General features: G+C 32.5%; 1 non-coding gene across 1 annotated transcript; it reads left to right on the forward strand.

Moving 5' to 3' along the window:
- Window positions 1–4,131: 4,131 nt before the first annotated feature.
- LOC141510330 (U6 spliceosomal RNA) lies at window positions 4,132–4,238 on the forward strand. Its single transcript, XR_012474828.1, has one exon. It is a non-coding gene; the product is annotated as a U6 spliceosomal RNA (small nuclear RNA).
- The last annotated feature ends 1,824 nt before the right edge of the window (window positions 4,239–6,062 follow it).

Genomic DNA, 6,062 nt, shown 5'->3' on the forward strand with positions numbered 1-6,062 from the left:
AACAGCAAAAATATATAATTATGCTATGATTTAGAGTTTGTGAATCTCTTTCTCCCTGAAACAACTACTACACTGTGAAATGGGAAGTATAGGTTTTATCATTCCTATTTGTCAGATGAGTCAAATGTATTACTAGTGATTAAATAACTCTATACAGTATTCAGAAAAGTCAATGCAAGACTGAAACCAAAAAAATTATTATTAAAATCACGTATAGATGAATGAATGAATTTATCAAACCTTTACTCTATGCTAAGCACTGAAGATAAAACTTGTAAATCAAAATAGTCTCTGCTCTCAAGGTGCCCCCCACTCTAGTTAAGGAGGATAACAAGTATAGGAGGGGTCAGTTGTTTGGAGGTTGGGAGGACATCTTAAGGGTACAATAGTAAGACTGATGTTAGTGTCTAGACATCTGAACTTAGCAAGAAGGATCTTCAGGGAGCAGGCACATAACCAGACAATAAGGACTTATTGGGCACTTCTTCTATGCCAAGCACTTTACTAAGTGGTGGTGATACAAAGAAAGGCAAAAGATGGTCCTTAACCTCAAGAAGCTCATATTCTAAGGAGTTTATAATCATGCCATCATTGGTCCACACCTACAAAACTATATTCTAATAACATGCTCTTAAAGAATCCAAGATCCCTTCCACACTCTGGAAAGGCTTCTGTAGGAGGATTTCTTTTCTTTCTTTCTTCTCTTTCTTCCTTTTTCTTTCTTTCTTCCTTTTTCTCTTTCTTTATTTCTCTCTCTCTTTCTCTCTCTCTTTCTTTCTTTCTTTCTTTCTTTCTTTCTTTCTTTCTTTCTTTCTTTCTTTCTTTCTTTCTTTCTTTCTTTCTTTCTTTCTTTGCAAGGCAATGCTGTTAGCCCAAGGTCACACACCTAGTTAATTATTAAGTGTCTGAGGTCAGATTTTAAACTCAGGTCCTCCTGATTCCAGGTTGGTGCTCTATCCACTGTGCCACCTAGCGGCCCTATTGTTAGAGAATTTCTAACTCCAAATACTTGAAAAATAAGTTAATAAAACCAAAATCCAAGGTTATAGCATATCAGTTCTTTTTCTAATAAAGGAGTCTTGACCTTTGGCTCAGCTATAAGTTCTGCCTTGCACTTAGTAGACACTCAATAACAGTTGTTGACTATTGATCAATGAAGGGGTATTCTGGACGACCTCACAGAACTAGACATGTGGTCTTCTTACTGGTTTTCTCACTGATGTGGGTTCTTCCTCCAGAAGTATTGATGTAATTCATCAACACCCTCTTATATTATGTGACTTTGGTCCACATTCTCCCATAAATCTAACTTCCTGGGTTCCTTTTATACTACAGAGTATTGCTTTTCAAAGAAGACTTAACTTTATGATTAATTGTCCAGAAAATAGCACTACAAAAGTGTAGAAAAGCCTTAGTGAGAACTCTGAATGAGGAGAAATGGAAATTCCAGTTGCTCATCAACTTTTCATCACTGGATTAATGAACTTGACTACAATATATTAATACCTTCCCATCCACACTCCTCAAATGGAACCATGTTGAAATATACATCCATAGCAACATCTGGACTGTTTTATAATCATTTCAGCTGGAAAAAAATCACTAGCTAATGAAATTATACTATATAAGAATCATTTTATCCAAATAATAAACATTCATAGGAATATAGATTTGAAGTTCTAAGGGAGTCAGAGAAAATGTGGTCCAGTGCCCATATCATACAAATGAGGAAATTGAAGTGTCTTAAACAAAGATGTCATAAGATTATAAGATCATAGCCCTCAAAGATCATTTATTCCAATCTCTCCTTATCTTACAAATGTGAAAACTGAGACCTGAGAGGTCAAATAACTTTCCCAAAGTCATATGCATAGTAACAGAATTTGACTTTAAAAGGTCCTCTAAATCCCAGTCTTTGGTCTACCAACATACATTACACACTAAACATTTGAAATTCCATTAAGAAGGTTGCATGAAAGTTTGGAGAATATTCCAAAATTTATTTCAAAAGTACACAAGATTAAAAAAAAGAAAACCTAAGAGAAATATAAATTAACTTCTTCAATAGCCCAGAACTACATGCTAAAACTGGTACAAAAAGGGTCTCAAAAGGAAAGCCAGAATGAGTTTAACAATCTGTGGGTGTGTAGCATAGACTTAACTGGGTAAAGCCCAAAAAAGAACAGAACCCATCAGTAGTACCTTAAAGGGGACATGCACTCACTGTTCTCTAACCATAGCAACTTGCCAGCACTTTGATCCAAGATATAACCAAAAAAGTGAAAACCATTGGCAGGAATATATGAAATCAAATGTTGCACCAAAGAGGACCTGGTTACCCTCATCTAAAATTAGGATTGTTTAATGTCTGTCCTTGAGCCAGGCTCTATACTGAATCTGGAATATTAAGAAGATACTAAATATCATGAGGAAATAGTATGTGAGAATAGACCCTGAAAAGGAAAATCAGAAGAAAATAATTTTACAATTATACTGAATTATATGAATAAGACATTAATGGGGGAAATATCATGGTACAGAGTCCCTAGAGGAAATGAAGTGATTTGTTCTTGTTGTATTGTTTTCCTCCAGCATTCTGTTTTTGTAATTCCAGAAGTATAAGATGAAAAAGATAAAGTAAAATTTCTGGAGGAAAATAATACAAAGAAAAAATAAATAATTTAGAATAGAGCATAGAAGCTGTTTCAGTAGCAGACTCCCTGAAAATTAGAATAGATCCAAAAGAGCAGCATAATTTAATGAGTCAAGAAATAAGAAAAATCAAAGGAAAGAGATTAAAGCAAAGAGAGGGGAAAATATGAAAAGATTGGGATGTAGGAAAATAGAAAAATAGACCAGTCATGAAGGGATGCATACATACTCATCCACAAAACAAAAGAAGATAGCAAAATGGATTAGAAATAACAATTAATCCATTCGTGTTTACCACGAAGTTGAAACAAACATTTGTAGTTAAAACAAACACAGTTAAAATGGAAGTGGGAAATCTAAAGTACAATTTATTTATGCTTCATGTGAATTCAAAAAAGCAGGTGTAATAATCATGATCTCAGATAAGGTGACAGTAAAAATAGACATGACAACACTATAAATATAAAGCTTTGTTATGATTAAAGGAACTATAAATAATTAAATATGACTATCATCAGTACCAACATCAATAAACACCTATTGAGTAATTACTTTATATCAGGCACCTTGCTAAGATAGGAATACAAGGAAATATAAGAATGCAGTCTCTTCCTTCAAGCAGTCCATATTCTAATGGAGAAGATAATATGCAAATAACTGTATAATCAATATACAGAAAATGAAAATAAAAAGTAATCTCAAAAGAAAGGCACTAGCATTGATGGGGGTGAGGTGGGGGAAAGACGGACTTAAGGGGAAAAATCTCTTGTAGAATGTGAGAATTAAATTGTGTCTTAAATGAAGACTAGGGATACAAGAAGTAAAGGTGAGGAAGTAGAGTATTTCAGGCATGAGGGACATCCAGGGAAAAGGAACAGAGGAGTCAGAGTATCATGTCCAAAGAAGAGCAAAAAGATCAATGCAGCTGGATTAAAAGAAATAATGATAAAAAGAGATAGGTTTAGCTTTAAAAGTCAGAGAATTTTTTTATTTCACCATAAGAATAACAGAGTGCCACTAAAGTTTATTGAATAAGGAGATGGCAAGAAATGACATGGTCAGACCAGTTATTAAGGTAGAACATTTTGATAGACAATGTAATAGTATCAACTATATATGCACTGAATTGCAAAGCTTCTAAATACAGGAAAATAGAAAAATATTTGGGGACTTCAATGTACTCTCCTTAGACTTAGAAAAATCTAACAAAAAGGTAAATAATAATGACCAAAATATAACTTTAGAAAAGTTAAATATACCACTATCTGACAATTACTAAATGGGAATAAAAAGGTAAATAAATATGTATCTATGCTATATGTTGTTATATTATCTCAATTACATATAACTCCATAAAAATTAGCATGTGCTGAGGTATAAAACATCAAAAACAAATGTAGAAAAGAACTATTAAACAAATTGATTATTTCTCATAGAGCCCAAAATTATAATCAATAAAGGTCTTTAAAAGAAATCTAAGTGCTCACTTCAGCAGCACATATACTAAAATTGGAACGATACAGAGAAGATTAGCATGGCCCCTGCACAAGGATGACACACAAATTCGTGAAGCATTCCATATTTAGGGGGCAGCTAGGTGGCGTGGTGGATAAAGCACCAGCCTTGGAGTCAGGAGTACCTGGGTTCAAATCTGGTCTCAGACACTTAATAATTACCTAGCTGCATGGCCTTGGGCAAGCCACTTAACCCTATTTGCCTTGCCAAAAACCTAAAAAAAAAAAGAAAGAAATCTAAGAAAAAAATCAAACTTAAATGCAGATTAAAAAATTAACTCTAAAGAATGTATATTAAAGAGCAAATCATATAAACAAAAGATAATTATCAATAGAAATAACAACAAACATGAGAAAACATAAAAAGTTTTTGTATTTAACCTAACAGTCTTAAGAAAAACTTTCTACCACTAAAGGCTTTCACAAAGAAATGAGAGGAACAGAATTAACTAACTGGGTATAAAAAAGAATACTAGAAAATAAACCCCAAAATCATCTTTAAAAAAGTCGTGAAAGGTAAAAAAAAAAAGAAAAACAAAACTGAAAGACCAAAAAAATCTATCAAACAACTAGAAAATCAATAACAGCAAATTCATTAGAAGTAATTAAAAATTAATTTTAAAAGATCCTTATCTAATCTGGTTTTATTAAAGGAAAGCTAATATATCAATATCAAATTGCTGTAGCAATTGATATATAAATATAAAAAGTGGAGGACAGATAGAGGGTGCAGAGGATAGAGCATTGGCTTTGGAGTCAGAAGGATGGAAATTTAAATCCAGCCTCAGACTTACTAGCTGTGTGATCACGGACAAGTCACTTAACTCTGATTGCCTCACATTCAGGGCATCTCTAGTCATCCTGATTCATATCTGGTCACTGGATCCAGATGCTTCTGGAGGAGAAAGTGGGACTGGTGACTTAGCACAGCACCACCTCACTCAAATAAAATTCATGTGCTTGTCATGGTATCACCTCCTTAATGTTATGGTCTTCTTTGAGAATGAAGAACAAGCATCATCAAAAATGGAGAAAAGAGAATTCACAGAAAATGAAAAGAAACTGAAAGAAGTTTTTTTTTTTAAAAAAAAAATATTGCATCCAAATGCATGTCCAAAAAAATGAATAGTTATTCACAAAAAATAAAATTCCCAGATTGAAGACAAGAAATAGCAAATGAATTAAAATTAATCAAGATTAATTAAAATAGCTTCACAAACATAATAGAATATTAAATAAATCAAGATAAATCATCAGGTTTGGTGTTTATTTTGTTTGTTAGTAATGAAATTCAGTAGGAGACAGAATAAGGCAAATTTCCATCCAAAATAACTTGTGAATGTATAAAATACTTGGGAGTCTAACTACAAAGATATAACCAAGAATTATATGAATTCCACTCTAAAAATCCTTAAGGGAATACAGAACTAAATCAGAGGAATATAAGGTACTCAATATGACAGTGCCAAGATAACAAATTGAAAATACTACCTTAATATTACATATTTAATTCTTTGTCAATCAAAGTACTAGGAGATTACATCATAGAACAAGAAATATTTTTAAAAAGAACTTCATCCATAAGATAAAACATTAAGGATCTTAAGAAAAATGATCCAAAAAATGGAAATAGAATTAAGTATTCTAAAAGCAATAATCATTAAAACTACTGTGGTATTTTAGAAAAACTAGAAAAAATGATCAGGGAAAAAGATTAGGAACACAAGATTCAAAAGCAAGCAAATAATACAATCTCAAAGACCACAACTATTAAAGACTCATCCAAAGAAAGTCATTGGGAATGTTGGAAAGCAGTTGGTAAGAAATTTAGGTTAGGTCAACATTTCATACATGTACTTCAAAAATCTCCAAATGTTTACAGGACCTAAAGAGTAC

Source organism: Macrotis lagotis, chromosome 1 (assembly GCF_037893015.1).
Source record: "Macrotis lagotis isolate mMagLag1 chromosome 1, bilby.v1.9.chrom.fasta, whole genome shotgun sequence".
NCBI classification, from domain to species: Eukaryota; Metazoa; Chordata; class Mammalia; order Peramelemorphia; family Peramelidae; genus Macrotis; species Macrotis lagotis.